This window comes from Chenopodium album, chromosome 17 (assembly GCF_948465745.1).
Source record: "Chenopodium album chromosome 17, dcCheAlbu1.1, whole genome shotgun sequence".
Lineage (NCBI taxonomy): Eukaryota > Viridiplantae > Streptophyta > Magnoliopsida > Caryophyllales > Amaranthaceae > Chenopodium > Chenopodium album.
The window spans coordinates 25,946,293-25,965,101 of record NC_137850.1 but is presented as its reverse complement, the minus strand read 5'-3'; the positions used below and the strand labels follow the sequence as shown (position 1 = coordinate 25,965,101).

Sequence of the window (18,809 nt, the reverse complement as noted above, 5' to 3'; positions counted from 1 at the left end):
TTTTTTTAAAAATAATTATAACCCCCCCCCCCCCAAATGTGAAGAGTTTTTTCGTTATGTTCGAAAAAATTCTGAACACTTTAAACAGTATATATTTTTTAATTTCTCCCCCAAGTGTTAAGAGCTTTACCGTATGATTCTGTGAAGTACATAACACTTAGAATCTTTAATTGAATGCTAATAGACATGATTGTTAATTATGAACGAACGAGTTTACCTGGATTTTTATATGTAATACTTTTTAAGTCGATCAATGTTTATTAACTGACCGATTTCATCGCCACCAATATCCATTAATCAATCGGCTCCTCCTGATAGAATTTCAATTACGCGGAATGGTCCTATCCAATTAGGTTTGAATTTCCCTATTGGATCGGTTGGTGGACCCCTAACCTCTTTTAGTACAAATTCACTCTTTAATATTACGGGGTTGTACCCTTTTGTTAAAGTGTCACGCGATGTGTCGTTAGTAGACTTGTACATGATGCAAAGCTTTTAATCGTCTCTCATTGAGGAATAAAGCTCTTCATACCTTGCTTGTACCCATTCAGCTTCCGGTAGCTTACTTTCGAGTACGATGCGTAGGGATGGTATTCTAGTTCAACAAGCTAGTTCAACTTGTTGAACTACGTCCATGTCGAAAACTAAGGAGTATGGAGTTAATCCTATTGATGTTCGTATGGATGTTCTATAACCCCATAGAGCGAAGTGTAGTTTGTTCAGCCAGTCCTTATAGTTTTCTACCATTTTGTTAATGATGGCTGTTATGTTTTTGTTTGCCGATTCTACTGCTCCGTTCATTTGAGGTCTATATGGAGATGAGTGATGATGTTTTACTTTATAACGAGCCAAGAGGGTCTCAACTTCTACTTTGAATTGAGATCCCTTGTCACTAATTAGTTCATGTGGAACCCCATATATACAAAACATGTTTCGTTTGAGAAACTTTGCGACATGTTTAGAAGTGATATTAACGTAAGAAGCGGCCTCGATCCACTTAGTAAAGTAATCGATGGCTACTAGTACATACTCGTGTCCTCCTGCTCCTGTTGGAGAAACTTTTCCAATTATGTCAATTCTCCAAGTTGAGAAGGCCAAGGGGAAGTGAGGTTATACAGTTCGGATGGTGGAAGGTGTTGGAAATTAGCAAACATTTGGCACTATGGACATTTCTTAACGTATTGTATGCAATCATGTTCCATTGTGGACAAAATTACCCTTGTTGAGAGATTATTTTAGCAAGCATTTTTCCATTCATTTGAGGTCCATAAACGCCTTTGTGAGTATTCTCCATAAGGCATGTGGATTCCGGGTGGTCTATACACAATAAGCTTTGACCATTGGGTCCTTTTTTGCATAATTGACCATTTAATAAACCATATTGGGCTGCGAGTGTTCTCAAAGCTCGTTGGTCTTTCGGTAAAATATTTTCGGGATATGTGCCATGAGTAATGTATTGGAGGATATGATCAGACCAAGGACTTTCTCCTTCGATGTCATTTATTTCCTCTATTGCGTTGTAATAAGTTGATTCGTCTCTTCCATCAACGCTCAATGGCATCATATCAAAATGCTCGATGAGTTGCTCTAGGTGTGTTTGGTATAATATTATTGTGGAGTTCTTAATTTTCCATTTTTTAAGTATATGATTTATTATCAAGCTCGAATCTCCATATACCTCCAATTTTTGCAAACCTATGCTAGCTGCTGCTTCTAGTCCAATAATGTACGCTTCACATTCCGTGGCATTATGAGTAACCTCAAAGTCTAGTTTGACAGAGATTGGAGTATGTGCTCCTTCTGGAATTATGAGTAACACTCCCACACCACATCCTTTTTGATTGGATGCACCTTCAAAGTACATTACCCACTTGTCATCTTGTGTCATGAGAATCTCTTTATCTGGAAGATGAGTAGTTTCTACATGACTTGTATGAATAGGATGTTGGGCCAGAAAATCGGATATTACTTTTCCATTTATTAATTTTTCAAGAATATATTTTAGTTCGAATTCGGCTAACATTACCAACCATTTGGATATTCTTCCTTGTATGGGTGGTTGTTTAAACAAATACTTTATCGGATTTTGTTGTGAAATCACATGAGTGGTTTGTGGTAGCATATAATGTCGTAATTTTTTGGTTTCCCACACTAATGCTAAACTTGTTTTTTTTCCAAGGTGCTATATTTTGTTTCATATTGGATGAATTTTTTGCTTATATAATATATTACACGCTCTATTTTTTCTACCTCTTGTGCTAACATGGCTCCGGTGGCCGTTTCTGTAACGATGATGTATAGCCTAAGAGGTAGTTTGGGTACTAGTGGTGCTAAAACTGGTGGACTTTTGAGATAATCTCTGATTTTATCAAAGGCTTCTTGGCATTGATGGTCCCATTCATGTTTTTCTTCCTTTTTCAATTTTTTAAAATATTGGCTCACAAGTCATTGTCAATTCATTGATAAATCGACTGATGTAATGTAGTTTTCTAAGGAATTCCCTAATTTCTTTTTCTGTTTGAGGGGGAGGCATATCAACAATTGCCTTTATTTTAAAGGGATCGATCTCAATACCACGTGTGCTAACTACGTATCCGAGTAACATGCCAGAAGTCACTCCAAAGGCGCATTTTTGTGGATTCAATCGCATTTTATATTCTTTTATGCGATTGAAGAATTTGCGTAAAACTTTTATGTGTCCCATTCTATCTTTGGACTTCACAATCATGTCATCCACATTGGACTTCACAATCATGTCATCCACATATAATTTTATTTCTTTATGCATTATATCATGCAAGAGAGTAGTAGTCGTTCATTTGCCATTAACTACGTAGCTCCCGCATTTTTTAGACCAAATGGCATGACGATATAGCAATATGTACCCCAAGGAGTAATAAAGCATGTCTTTTCTTCGTCTTCTTTTGCCATTAGAATTTGGTTGTAACCTGCATATCCATCCATAAAGGATAACATCTCATGTTCAGCCGTGTTATCTACCAATATGTCAATATGAGGTAGAGGAAAATCGTCTTTAGGGCTAGCCTTGTTGAGGTCCCTAAAATCGACAGACATGCGAACTTGTCCCTCCTTTTTAGGGACTAGGACGATGTTTGCTACCCATTCTGGGTAATTACATACGCGAATGAAGCCTGCGTCTAATTGCTTTTGTACTTCTTCTTCTATTTTCAAAGCGACGTTAGGTTTCATTTGTCGAAGTTTTTGTTTTACTGGTTTAGAGGTAGGGTTTAAGGGAATGGTATGTTCCGCAATTTGCCTATCTATTCCAGGCATGTCCTTGTATCACCAAGCGAACATGTTTCGAATTCTTTGAGTGTCGATATGAGGATCGATCGCTCTTCCGGATTTAAGGTTAAGCCAATTTTGACTTCTTTTTTGTTTTCATTTTTTCCTATATTAATTGTTTAAGTTTCTTCAATTACAAGATCCTTTTGTTTTTGTTCATTCATTAATTCAACCAATTTGTTAATGTTATCATCTTCATTAGATTGATTATTATAGCATTTAAAAGATTCAAGAGAAGGCATATACTCGAAAATAGAGCTCGTATTATTGAAATCAAAATAAAGTACATTAAGAGGAGAATCCTTTTTGGGATCCTCATCCTTAGAACTAGAAAATAAAGACTTAGTAATGGCCACAAGGCCTAAGTTTTCAGCTTCTTTAAAATCCAGACTAGACTCATCATCATATTCTTCAAAAATCTCCCCTTCGCCTGTGGTGATCTCCAGCTTGTCACCTTTATGGTTAATCCACTTGAAAGTCTTCCTCCATCCATGATTGAAAGTTTCATTGAAAGGGGTGATCAACGAGGTTGGGTCAAAAGCTTCATCTTGGATGGCATTTTGATTAGTCATTGTAGCAATATGGTTTTGCTCTAGTCCAAATAGCAAGTTAAATGCTTGCCTATCATAGCACCCTAGAGTTGGGTGTTTTGATTGAACGATTTTGAAATCGTCATTCAAGAAGTAGCAATCGTGGAATATTTCGAATCCAGGCTTCTTCATACCTTCTAGAACTAGTGGTTCTGGAAAGTCATAAGATGGGTAATCTTCTCCCTCCCTAATGAATTGTCCGTTGAGGGTTTGATTGTAGGATGGGAGTAAAGAGATTATCCCTTCCTTATTATTGTCTCTACGTGCTTTGATTTTAGTATCGTGAGACTCGAGTTCTTCTTTGGTTGGTTTATATCCCAATCAAAAAGAGAAGCTTTTTTTTTGGGATAGGAAGTAAAAGAGATTTCCTTATTCCTATTCCCAAGGGCATCCCAGGAAAGTAACTACTCTTGAATAAGATGTTGTTTACTATTGGGCTGGAGTATGGATCAAGCTTGAACGGTTCTTCAAGGCTTTCCTTCATTTCTAGTGTGCAAATTACCTTCGTGGCGAATCCCCATATGTCCACTTCATCATTATCACAGTTTATTTCCAGAAGTGATTGTTAATTTATTGTTATTTTAAGAGGAGAAGCATGTATAGTCATAGGAAGACCTTGATAGTTCAACCTAATCATTTGATGGAGCGAGGATGGTATTGCTCCAAGCTCATGTATCCAAGGACGTCCAAGAAGAAGGTTTAATGTCCATGACATGAAATTTAACCATCTTTTGTATTGCGCCTATGGTAATTGGTAGTTTAACAGTCCGATACACCGATCTCCTTGAATTGTCATAGGCCCTAATGCTTTGTGTTGTTGATTGAAAGTCTTTTTCTGGATTAAGGCCTAAATATTTCGCAGTTCGTAATGGGCATACATTTATGGTAGACCCATTGTCAAATAAATTAAGAGGGATGTTGTATCCCTTGCACCCCATAGTTAGGTATAATGCATTGTTGTGGGTAGTGTCTTTTGAGGGCAAATCATCACTATTAAAGGTGATTGTTTTGTCGGATTTTTCGCTAGTAAGCAAGTTAGCGAGATCCTGTGGAGTTGTGTCTGTACTTACAGATAAAGCCATTAGAGCATTCATAAGAGAATTCCTATGTTCTTTAGATGTGCTTAGGAGTTCCCCTCGCCTTAGATTGGCGAAGTTGTTAGACCAATGGATCTTGCACCTTAAGTGGAGGTGGTACTGGATTTTGAACTTGATTTTGAGTGGTAAAAGATCCATTTGGTTGTGTTTGATAAACTCGCCCAGAACTAGTTAGATGATCTATCTCGTTTGGGTTAGTTGTAAGACTCGTGAACCAACTTTCTTCTAGAGGCTTTGAGTGCGCCTCCATTTCAAGATGCTCCATGAGTTGTGCTTAATGTCATTGTTCATCCAAGGAGAGATTTGATAAATCTTGTGATTTTCCCAAGAAATGATCCTAATCAACCTCTCCACTTGTTCCTTTTTGTAGACAAGGTGGAGGTAGGACAACGGCATACTTAGAGACATATAAGTCTTGGAAGTCATCATCCCATAACCCACACACTTCATTAGTTGCCCCTATGAGTATTGTGGTTAGAGGCTTCTTTATGGAGTGATATAATTCAAAGGATTAAACGTATCACTTCCCACATGATCCTCATCAATGTGAAATGTCCCAAATGGGGATACATTGTTGTTGGGTTTAGGCGTGGGAATTTTCCCATTGTCTACTAGATCTTGAAATTTGTACTTTAGGACCAAGCAACGTTCAGTATCATGCCCAACACCTCTATGATAAGCACAATAGGCATTGCCATCCCATTGAGAGTTTCTTTTTTCTGGAGAAGTTGGTGGCGTTAGCCCTGTTGGTGCGAGCAATCCTTTTTTGTTTAATTTTTCCAATAACTCTTTATAGCTCACAGAAAATTATGTAACTCTTCTTTCTCTTGTCCATCTTTTCTGAAGGTCATTATTATGATATTGCATTGTGCTATTATATTGCATGGAAGTCGCAAATACATCAATAGAGGATGAAGTGTTTTCATTCCCCTTTTTGTAATTGTTCTTAGGTTGATGATATTGAGACTTATTTGCCTTTTCTTTAGCAAGATCATCTTCAATCCTAGTAGCCACAAAATAGACCTTTTGAAAAGTGTCTAAACCAAGGTAGCGTGGATGTTTGTTATGCCTTTCATGACAATTGTCAATGAACTTTTATACTAACTCGAGTTTAGGTGGCCTTTCGGCAAGGTGGGCCGCCTTTTTTTGCCATCTACCACAGAAAGCAAGGAAACCTTCATTGTCGCCTTCCTTAAGCATTTCAAGTTCACGTAAAGTCGACTTGAACTCTACGTTACTCTCATATTGGGTGATGAAAGCCGAAACTACATCTTCCCATGATGTCTTAAACTTAGCATCTAGCCCATAGTACCACTCTCTCGCGGTTGGGTCTAGAGATAAAGGGAAAGTCAAAGCATAAAGCTTAAGATCAACTCCCTTTAAGGCCATGGTGCCAGTAAAACTCATTAAATGTTTTTTTAAATTATTGGTCACCTGGAATATTGGCAAGTCCGTACTTACGAACTTTTCTGGTAAAGTGAGTCTTGTAGGAGGAGCAAACTTTTTTGCATCAAAGCACTTGTTCCCCATTGTGGAATGAAGAAGAAGCTTCTCTAATGACTTCTCTTTTATGGATAGTTCATCAATATTTTTTTGCAAAGCCAAAGTTTTGGCATTTTTCTTTTCACCTTTTTCTAGTTTCTTAATTCTTCTCTCCTCGGCCTCTTGAGCCTTTTCTTCTCTCAAACGAACAATCTCTTCTTGGATTTTCTCTATGGTTGACATTGTTGTTGGACTAGAGTGAGTTGTTGAGGGAAGATGGTTAGAAAAGGGTGAATTGTTTGATGGTAAACGTAGAATGCGAGTGCCCAGGAGTCTTTGTTCCCAAGCTTGGAAACCGGCCCTAAAGGAAGTACGAAAGGTTAAGGAAATCGATACGCTTGTTTAGAAGACAAAAAGAAGAGAAAAGGAAGAAAGAAAAAAGAAAAAGACACAAGATGCATTCAAATGGATAACATCGCCTTTAAAAAATTCATTAATAATGATATTGCTTGTACGAGTCAGTTCATCTTTGGGAAATCAAAAGGACCTCATAACAGTAGGCACGTGCAAGTAACTAGGTTGCGCGCGCATCCCTGGCTCTTGCGCTGGTCGTGGTCGCGCAACTTCATGAGTTGCACGCGCCACCTACTCGTGCAGAATTTTTTATTTATTTTTTTTAAGAGCAGTGTCTTCTTTTTTTTAACGAATTTTTTTTAAAAACGATTTTTTTTATGACACCCTTCGAATGCGACTCAAAATTACAAAGGGACAACTTCGCAATTGGGAACCCAACCAAACTAAAAAAAAGCTATCCTAAACACATCGCATATAGTCATATAATCACATAAGCATACCATAAGCCAAGATTCATATAATGCCTTTCTAAGGTAAAAATCTTGGGTGTCTAAAGGTACCATATCTTAAGGAACGATGCACAAATCAGGCACTCAACGTGTTGACTCATGACATATCCCTCCCAACATTTTGTTGGTGATATGGGTGGGATGATTGTTATTGATTTCATGATAGAAGCCTGGTGTTGGCAACCCCTAGTCAATGAGCCAATCCCCAAAGGTTATAGTGTGCTATGATTTATGCATGATGCAATGTTGCTTGTTTGGTTTTTACTTTTGTGAAAAAGGAAGATATTATGCGTTCAAGTTTCGCTCTCTATCTGGAGATTATCAAAGTTACACTAGTGGAAAAAAGGCCATCTGTAACGGGCAAAAAAGGCCCATCCGTAACGGGCAGTGTCCGTTACGTATGCGGCCGTTACGGATGGCCATTATTATTCGTAACGGGCACTATCTGTTACGAATAACCCATTATTCGTAACGGACACCTCAAATGCCTGTTACGAATAAGGTTTTATAGTATATAATTAAATACTTATTTGTAACGGGCAACAAAAATGCCCGTTACGAATAAGTGCTTATTTGTAACTGACAACTCTCCTGCTCGTTACAAATAGTTATTAAATTAATTTTTATTTTTTTGATTAAATTTCGGCAGCATGTATTTACATATAATTAATATATATTAATTAAAACCTGTTATAATAAACCTGTTCCTGTAAATAAACAATTATGCCGAACAAAATTTCGTAAAAATTAATACGACATAATATAAAAATTTAAGTAGTAAAACATTACAAATAAAAACTTGTATAAATTTATCCAACACATACAACAACACTAATAATATTACTTTGTTCTACCTAAGCTAATAGTTATGCATTCAATAAATATTTAGTTCTAAAGTATTGCGCCCACTGTTCTCGAACCATATTCAACTCGTCAAAATCATACGGGGCTTTCCTTGGATAAAAATCCTATAAAAAAAATTAAAAAAAAAACATATGAATGAGGTTACAAAATAAAAACAATCCATAATAAAAACAATCATTAGAATAAATGTGATGGTCCAAATTATAGAAGTAAAACTCAAAATATAGAAATAAAACACATATCCATAATTAACTTATATTTTGGTTTCTATGAATTGAAATCAATGAAAAGTGACCATTTACTCACTTTTGGGAGCGTATAGAGCCAAAAAAGCTTTAAAATTGCCTAAGGGATTTCTATCTTTCCAATCTTTCATGTATTAGTCCAAATTATAGAAATAAAACACATAACATCCATAATTAACTTATATTTTGGTTTCTATGAATTGAAATCAATGAAAAGTGACCATTTACTCACTTTTGGGAGCGTATAGAGCCAAAAAGGCTTCAAAATTGCCTAAGGGACTTCTATCTTTCCCATCTTTCATGTATTAGTCCAAATTATAGAAATAAAACACATAACATCCATAATTAATTTATATTTTGGTTTCTATGAATTGAAATCAATTAAAAGTGACCATTTACTCACTTTTGGGAGCGTATAGAGCCAAAAAGGCTTCAAAATTGCCTAAGGGACTTTTATCTTTCCCATCTTTCATGTATTAGTCCAAATTATAGAAATAAAACACATAACATCCATAATTAACTTGTATTTTGGTTTCTATGAATTGAAATCAATGAAAAGTGACCATTTACTCACTTTTGGGAGCGTATAGAGCCAAAAAGGCTTCAAAATTGCCTAAGGGACTTCTATCTTTCTCATCTTTCATGTATTGGTCCAAATTAACACAATAAAACACATAACATCCTTAATTTGAGGCAATAATCCAAAGACTACCTGAGATATCATCCATATGATAACTGAAAGATTTTCTTAATGTAGGCAACACACTCACAAGAACATCTGGTTTACGCCTTAAAACCATAGCCAAAACCGCAAATAAAGCAGCCTGTCACATATGGCAACATCCATAAGACAACAATAAAATGACTAAATATATTTCAGAAATCGGAAACTTTCATAGGATACTTTGAGAGTGAAGAGTAATATGACCAATTATTGTAAAAGACTTATGAGCAAGAAAGTGAAAGGAGTGTTAGGCTGGTAGCACGGTCAGTGTTCTCATTAACTCCAATGACATAGTAATTCTGACAGAACTTGATACTTCCTTCCACAGTCTATGGTGTGACAAACATCTAATAACCTAACATTTATGATGATTTAATAATGAAAAAATCGCAAATATTTTGCAACTAAACACAGCAGAACCAGGATTCTAGCGTCGATCTAAACCGAAAACATCAAAAATTGAAGAACAACATAGAAATCAATCCAAAAACATATATAAAGAAATCACACACCAGATCTAATTTCCAATCAAACTGAACAAATTCATCAAATCAAAACAATAGATAAAAAAACGAAGCTATGATAAGCTGATAGATCTACATAAGAGAGAAAGATAGCATGAACATTGTAAAAAAGTAATGGAAAGGGAAGAATGATAAGTAATGGAACGGGAAGATTGATCAACAAAAAATTCATGGGTACTGCAAAATTGATTAATATAACCAACATTTTCAATCATTTCTCAAAATAACCATCATTTAACCAAATTTACCAAGAAAAAATGGTGGGTAATACAAAAATTAATGAATTTAAACATTATCTTCAATCCTTTATCAAAATACCAATAACATAACCAAATTCAACCAGGAAAACATGTACATTGCATAAATTAATAAAATTAAACACATTTACAGTCATTTTCATGAACACCCACAATGCAAAAAACATGAAAAGACAGAAAAAAAAACAAAAAAAAAACTAACATCTTGAGAGGAGATCTTGAGCCAAGTAGGTGGTGTGCGCTTGTAGGGGAGAGCAGAGGAAGAAATACCCTTTGAATTAAACAAAAACAACAAAAATTGACAGAAAATTAAACAAGAGAAAAAACCAACTTTGAATTGGCAGAAAATTAGCAGAAAATTTAACATAAATCAAAAGAAAGAAACTCTCAATGCAATCTACTAATTAAACAAAAAAACCAAGCTACAAATCAATTCAATTACTCATACCAAATTGTCAGATTTAAGCCGCAATGAGGACCGAGCTGCTTCAATGGAGAGAGATTGGAGAGGACCGAGCTGCTTCAATGGAGTTGAGGGAGCTAAGGACCGAGCTACTCCTGAAACATTAATTTCAATTCACTCCCATTTCCTAGCAAAATCAAAAAATCAAATTAAAGATGTAAAATCAATCAATTAATTTGGAAAAAAAATATAAAAATAAAACTTATAATTAAATAATTGCAATTAAGCAAATTGAAACAAGGGTTGCAAAATTGGGGCTTATAGGAAGATTTGATGGGAATTTCTTGAGCAGGAAGCTCAGGGCGAGCTTGAGCTACTTCAATGGAGAGAGCTTGCGCTGCTGCAATGAAGAGAGCTTGGGAGTGAGAGACGGAGTCGCGAAAAAGCGCAGCTAAGGACCATTAGAGTTTGAGGACCACTAAGCTTGAGGACCACCGGAGTTTGAGGATCACCGAGCTGCTTCAAGAGAGCTTGAGCTGATAACCGAGCTACTTCAATGGAGTTGAGGGAGCTGAGGACGACGACCGAGCTGCTTCAATATTGGAGAGAGAAAGGGGAAATAATATTTTGAGAGAGTGAGTGAAAAAGGGGAAATTAAAATTTAGGGTTTACTTTGAAACCTATTCGTAACGGGCAAGACTTGTTGGTTACGACTAGTTGGTTATTCGTAACGGGCAAGATTTGTTGGTTACGACTAGTTGGTTATTCGTAACGACCGGAATAATGCCCGTTACAAATAACTACTCATTCGTAACGGACACCAATCTTCCCGTTACAAATATATCTTTTCCTGCTCAAGTCACATATTTTTTGTAACGGACATTGAATTTGCCCGTTACAAATGATGTAATTGTAACGGGAAATCATATGCCCGTTACGAATAGCTTGTTACAAATAAGATTTTTTCCACTTGTGTTAATTACCCTTACAACCCATAGGCAACCTAGTGTTGGAAACCTTGGACCATATCTAAAAATTAATCTTGTAACCTCTAAGTCCCCATTGGAGTCGCCACTGTAAGGAGGGTGTGCCCATCGTAGGGGATCCTTCTCCTAAAATGTCCATGGCCCTTTAAAAGCCTAGGACTTTAAACTTGTTAGTGTGTATTAAGATTTGAATTCCTGACTGTTTGGGGGACCTTGAATTAGAATTAATTCTATCATTATGCTTTTTTTGTAAGAAACAAGTAGGAGTCGCTAATGAGTTTTAGGAAAGCTCATAAACCTCGTTCATGCCTTTTTCCCAAGTAGAGTTCAAGGGATATTTAGCATGAATCAAAATTTACTGATGTGTATTTAAACTCCTTAACCCGATAAAGAATCTAAAATTGCACAAGTAACACAAGCCTTCCAAATTCCATAAGAAAATAGAACAATTTAAAGAAAAACGAACCGGATATGACTTGTAATTAGACCACTCTTGGAACGAACTCAAGACTATTCAAACTACTTAGACTACTCTAAGAACTAATTATTTTGATGATCAAAACTTAGACTACTCCTAGAACTAAGAATTAAAAGCTCTAATTATCAAAATAACTTCTTGAATTGAAACTAGAAAGAAAATGTTTAAGCAAAGCTAAACAATTTTTATTGAAATTAATCTGATTTTCTATATCTCTAAGAGCCACGAAATTCCCCTATTTATAGACTAAAAATAAGCTAATTCCATCTTTACAAGGATTAGGACAAACCCCTAACTTTGCCCCCCAAGTATCCTAACTAGAATAGGAAACTACTTCTAATTAGAATAGGAAAACTAAAATTAATCCTAAACAAACTTTACTTAATTAACTAAAAACTTTCCTAATATACTTAGGAAGTTTTATAGCAACTAATAATCAAAAAATAAACCTTATCCTTAGTTCTTAAACCAAGAAAAACCCTTTCAAGTGAAAGGTAAAAACATGCAAGCAAAACTCTAAAAAAAACTAAGTATAAATTTTCATCCATTTCTTATAGCCGCTAGAAAACCACCTCACGCGCTGTCCCATGTCTCATGCGCCGGCTATAGTTGAAGCTGGGTTCAAGGCAGTTCCGGGAAGGTGGCGCGTGGCCCTTAGAGTGGCACGCGGCCTTCGCAATTGCCGTCGGAAGTAAACCGCACAATTTCCTCTTCCTTGATGATCAAGCTTCCTTCTTTCCCAATTGATCTATTGGACCTTTCCTTGTTTATTTCTTTCTTGGGCAGCCTATAATGAAGCTATTTGGACCATCTAAAAGTGTCTTGGGCCCTTCAAAAGAATTAACCTCTTGATTCACATCATTCTCCCCTTCTTCAAAAGAATTTGCCCTCAAATTCACATCATCAAAACAAGTAAAGAAATTTGCAAAGTTATATGTAGAATCTTCGTTACCACTATCAATGGAAAAGTCTTCCTTGTACTCACTGTCTTTACATACCATGGGTCCTCTATTGATCTCTTCTTTGAATACTTCTTCCCTTAGAAACAAACTTGAACTTCGATTACTATTTGGGCACTTACTATGTCCTTTATGAGACAAAGGATGTAGACTAAAACCTTTGTTCCCAACTTTCACGGAGTACACATTGGTCTTTCCATCATGTTTGACTTTTCGATCAAATTGCCATGGTCTTCCCAAAAGTAAGTGATAAGCATTCATTGGAATCACATCACACCATATTTCATCCTTGTAATTTCCTATGGAGAAATTTACTAGTGTTTGCTTCTTAATTTGAAAACCCTTTGAGTCATCAAGCCAATGCACTTTATATGGTTTTGCATGATCACAAATAGGAAGGTTTAATTTACTCACCATATTAGTAGAAGCAACATTCGTGCAAGAGCCACTATCAATGATCACATTGAAAGTTTTTTCACCAACTTTACATCGGGTATGGAACAAACTCTCACGTTGAGAGTTATTGGAAGTGAACTTGGCATGAAGGATCGTCCTTATCAAAAGACAATTATCATCACTTTCGGGAAAAGCCTCATCCTCTTCTTCCTCATTAGTGTGATCTTCCTTGGTTTCGGACTCTTCATCTTCACAAACAAAGGATATATGTTCCTCTTCTTCTTCCATTTGTCTATATTGCTTTAATGTAAGAGCCTTCTTTGTAGGACATTGATCGGATCTATGGCCCTTTCCTTGACACGTAAAACACCTAATTCGGCTTTCAAATTCCTCCTTGGACACCTTGACGACCTTCTTGTCTTCCTTCCTAGAACTTTCTCCTTTGTGCTCGCTTGAACTAGTCTTGAAAGTTTTATTGAAAGTTTTGTTTGTCTCAAACCCTTGTGAGAACTTACTACTAGAACTCTTTGTGCCAGTGTCTTTCTTATCTTCGAGCCAATGACTTTCAATCTTCAAAGCTAGCTTGCACACATCATTGAATGACTCATAGGCACTCAACTCAATTTTCCTAGAAATAGGCCAATTAAGACCCTTGAGGAATCTAGCAATCTAAAATGGTTCTCTCTCTTCCAAATCACAAAGAGAGGTTAGTTTATCAAATTCAACAATATATTCATTAACACTCTTAGTACCTTGTGACAACAAAGTGAGTCAAATGTATAGGGTTTGTTCGAAATCATGTGGAAGGTATTTAGAGCTCATCTTTTTCTTCAAAACCGTCCATGTCTTGATTTTCTCCTTCCCTGCTCTAGCACGTCGAGCCTTTAAATTATCAAACCAAATTCCTGCATTTTTAGTGAGTCGAATATAAGCAATTTTGAGCCGTCTTAGCATCATCAAAACCCTTATAATCTGAAATTTTCTCCAATTGTCTCGCCCACTCAAGAAAATCTTCGTGGCTTCCTAGACCTGTGAAATCATCAAGTTTTATTCCTCATCTATCATCGATTTTATGCTTATGATTAGTATCATCATCACTACTAGAAGCATCACTATCACTATCTTTATGTTTTTTCTTCTTTTTATGATCTTGAAGTAACTTAGCAAAAGCATCAAATCTTGCATCAGCACGGTCAATCAACTTTTCTTCCAAAATCTCAAATTTCTCCTCAAATTTTTCAATTAATTTTCTCAAAGCATCTTCTCCCATGATTTATACACAAAATATGCACACAAAACAAAGCAGGAAACCAACTAGAGTATAGCAGTAGCACGGAAGCAAAATATATGATCAAAACACCTTAAAAATACCCTAGAACACACAGGAAAATCCCAGCAAATATCACAGTACAATTCGAGCAAAAACGAACAAAAACAAAAGCATGTATAAATTCGGACCAAAACAAGCCAGTACGCACAAAATAGACCATTTCAATAGTAAAAGAACTCGAAAAATTCTGAAAATTTTCAGTCACAAAGAAGACAAAATTTCACCTAAACTGAAAAAAAGAATCACCTCAAAAGACCTCGTAACAAAGGAGAACGAGCCCTCTGAAGTTGATCGAGCAAATTGATCCTCCGAGAACAAGTGCGATTTGAACGAGTTGTAGATAGATCAAACTCTTGAAGCTCTGATACCAATTTGATGTGGATTTAAACCCCTTAACCTGATAAAGAATCTAAAACAAGTAACACAAGCCTTCCGAATTCCTTAAGAAAATAGAACAATTTAAAGAACAATGAACCGGATATGACTTGTAATTCGACCACTCCTGGAACGAACTCAAGACTATTCAAACTACTTAGACTACTCCTAGAACTAAATATTTTGATGATCAAAACTTAGACTACTCCTAGAAATAAGAATTGAAAGCTCTAATTATCAAAATAACTCCTTGAATTGAAACTAGAAAGAAAACATTTAAGCAAAGCTAAACAATTTTTATTGAAATTAATCTGATTTTCTATGTCTCTAAGAGCCACAAAAATTCCCCTATTTATAGACTAAAAATAAGCTAATTCCATCCCTACAAGGATTTAGACAAACCCCTAACCTTGCCCCCCAAGTATCCTAACTAGAATAGGAAACTACTTCTAATTAGAATAGGAAAACTAAAACTAATCCTAAACAAACTTTACTTAATTAACTAAAAACTTTCCTAATATACTTAGGCCCCATTCTTTAGAGCTGTTGTGCTCTGCTCTGCTCTACTCTTCTTCAATCTTCTCTGCTTTGCTCTGCCCTACCCTACTCTGCTCTACTTAAAAATAATACTTAATATTGAATTACTATAATAATAATAATTAATATTTAATAATAATAAATATTAAATAATAATAATAAATAAATAATATTTAATAATAATAATTAATACTGAATTATTATTATAATAATAATAAATATTTAATAACAATAATAATAATAAATAATTAATATTTAATAATAATAATAATTAATTGAATCATTATTATAATAATAATAAATATTTCATAATAATAATAAATAATTAATATTTAATAATAATATTATTAGTAAAAATTAATATTTAATAATAACAACAATAAATAATAAATATTTAATAATAATAATAAATAATAATGAATCATTATTATAGTAATAATAAAAAATATTTCATAATTACAATACATAATTAATATTTAATAATAAATAATTAATATTTAATAATTAAAATAATAATTAATATTTAATAATTAAAATAATAATTAATATTGAACTATAAAAATAATAATATAATAATAATAATAATTAATAATTATAATAATAATAATTAATAATTATAATAATAATAATAATTAATATTTATTGATAATAATAATAATAGTAAAAATAAAAATGACAATAATATATTCTCAAAAAAAAAATACTGACAATAATAGTAATAATAATAATAATAATTGACTTTTTATAATATAAATTAATATTTAAATATAGTAACTAATAATTAAATATAATACTAATTATTAATTTTTAATAAAAATAATAATAAAAATAATAATTAAATAATATTTAATAATTATTATAATAATAATTAATATTTAATAATAATATTTAATAATTATAATAACAATGCGATAATATTAATAATAGTTATAGTAGTAGTATTAGTAGTAGTAGTAGTAGTAGTAGTAGTAGTAGTAGTAGTAGTAGTAGTAGTAGTAGTAGTAGTAATAATTATAATAATAATAATAATAATAAGGAAATATGCTCTGCTCTACTATGCTCGGCTCGGCTCTACTCTTCTCTGCTTCAATCTGCTCTGTTGAAATCTGTTCTGCTCTGCCTAAAAGCTCAAAAGAACAGGGCCTTAGGAAGTTTTATAACAACTAAATAATCGGAAAATAAACCTTATCCTAAGTGCTTAAACCAAGAAAAATCCTTTCAAGTGAAAGGTAAAAACTTGCAAGCAAAACTCTAAAAAAACTAAGTATAAATTTTCATCCATTTCTTATCGCCGCTGAAAAACCACCTCACGCGCTGCCCCATGTCTCACGCGCCGGCTATGGTTGAAGCTGGGTTCAAGGCGGTTCCGGGAAGGTGGCGCGTGGCCCTTGGAGTGGCGCGTGGCCTTCGCAATTGCCATCGGAAGTAAACCGCACAATTTCCTCTTCCTTGATGATCAAGCTTCCTTCTTTCCCAATTGATCTATTGGACCTTTCCTTGTTTATTTCTTTCTTTGGGCATCCTATAATGAAGCTATTTGGACCGTCTAAAAGTGTCTTGGGCCCTTCAAAAGAATTAACCTCTTGATTCACATCATTTACCCATGCCCAAATTGGTCTACGTGTACCAGAAATTAGTTCGGGAGCGAGTGTACTAAAATAACGTTCCCTTTAGGGGGTAATCGCTATCCTAGTCCTAGTACGACCTCTACTAACTCTTCCTTTTTCACAATTTCATCACCAAACAATATATGCAACGTGATACCTAAAAACTAGTTAGTTGATTTTATTTACAAGCATCAATCATGTAGGAATTATATTGCAAAGGTCTTTATTCTTATTTAATCAATATTCGTGAAAAGAACGATAAATAAACAAGATTAGCCTTAGGTGATCAATCAACAATAAATTAGTTATTTCTATTCTTTATTTAACACAAGATATTACCTGGAATTAATTAATTAAAAGTTCGTTTAAAGTGATCAAACAACACTAATTAATTAACTAAAGGTTATTTAACACAAGAAAACAAAGGTGATTGATTTAAGTGCTCGGGAATTTACTACTTCTCCTTGCTAGATCTTCGTTTAGAGCACTTATGGACTCCTTATTGTTCAAGAACCTCCACCTAGTAACAAGTATTTAGGGGGTGAGTGTTTAGGACAAAAGGGTTAAGAGTACACAAGTTCACAAAGTTTCTGCCAGAGGTTTAGGTTAATTTCTGTCTGTTTCAGCCTCGTATTAAGCCTCTATTTATAGGGAATGGATGCATTTAGGGTTTCGCGTATTCTGCCACAACAGGTGTCACGCGTATCAAAATTGGTTGCGCGCGACAGCCCAGCACATGTGATTTAGATGCGCTGCTTAGGGCAGCGCAACTAGATGTCTTGCGCGCGGTATTATGGTAAGATCGATTTTATAATTTTATAAAATTCTGAATCTTTGGCAAGCACATCACTAGATGTTGCGCTGGGTGTCACGCGCAACCTTGTGAGTTGCGCGCGCCAGACCAGCGCAACTCATTGAGATGCGCGCGAATTTTTCTGCGATAGCATTGATTTTTAACTTAAGTGCCTCTAAATCTGTCATAATTAGGTTTTAACCTTGGGCTTAAGCCTAATTATGATCGGGCTTAGTTAGTTTGGACCTTAATCCATTTTGTTTGGATTAGGCTAGTTATTTTGCATTCTTGTGACTTAATCAGTTGTCCATAAGCATTCCTCACGTTGATCCAACACAAAGATGGTTTTATTTATCGTCATAGCACTTCCTGTCGGGACAGGAGGCCAAAAGTAGATGTCTATAACTGTAACTAAAATCTAAAACTAAAAAACTAATGACAATGATAAACGAAATAAAGAAAAACTAAGGGCCTGTTCTATTCAGATTATTTTTAGTTCAGTGTAGCTCAGATCAATTCAGTTCAGCTCTAATAAGTTCAGTTTAGTTCATTTCAGTTTAGTTTAGTTCTGAATTTCCTTCTCTCGTAAAATATTCAATTCAATTCAGTTCAGTTTAGTTCAATTTAGCTCCATTAATTTCAGTTTAGTTCAATGTCTAAGGACAAGTGTTCCAATGACTTTGATATGAAAGCGTCTCCATAATCCCCCAAATTTTAAAATAATTTATAAACAAAATTTTATTTTCTTTAGTTGTATTTTTTCTAGAATTTAATTTCAAAAGTTTTAAACTATTAATTTGGGTCGAAATTATTTTAGCACAAACTATTTTATGAACCCCCATTCTATAATTTATGCACATACAAACAAAGTCTATTCATTTCATTTATTTAATTGGCCCATTGTTTTCCTGAGGCCCAATATTCCTATTTACCTTTCAACTCTCTCTCCTATAAATACCCCATGAATCCCTAAATTTTACTCTCACAAAAAGG

At 34.6% G+C, this 18,809-nt stretch overlaps 1 long non-coding RNA gene across 1 annotated transcript; it reads right to left on the bottom strand.

Moving 5' to 3' along the window:
* Nucleotides 1-8,074: 8,074 nt before the first annotated feature.
* On the bottom strand, nt 8,075-10,974 carry LOC145587711 (uncharacterized). The gene is made up of 4 exons (XR_014101379.1): nt 10,401-10,974; nt 10,155-10,223; nt 9,160-9,271; nt 8,075-8,306 (listed from the first exon to the last, which is right to left on the bottom strand). It is a non-coding gene; the product is annotated as an uncharacterized LOC145587711 (long non-coding RNA).
* Nucleotides 10,975-18,809: the final 7,835 nt, after the last annotated feature.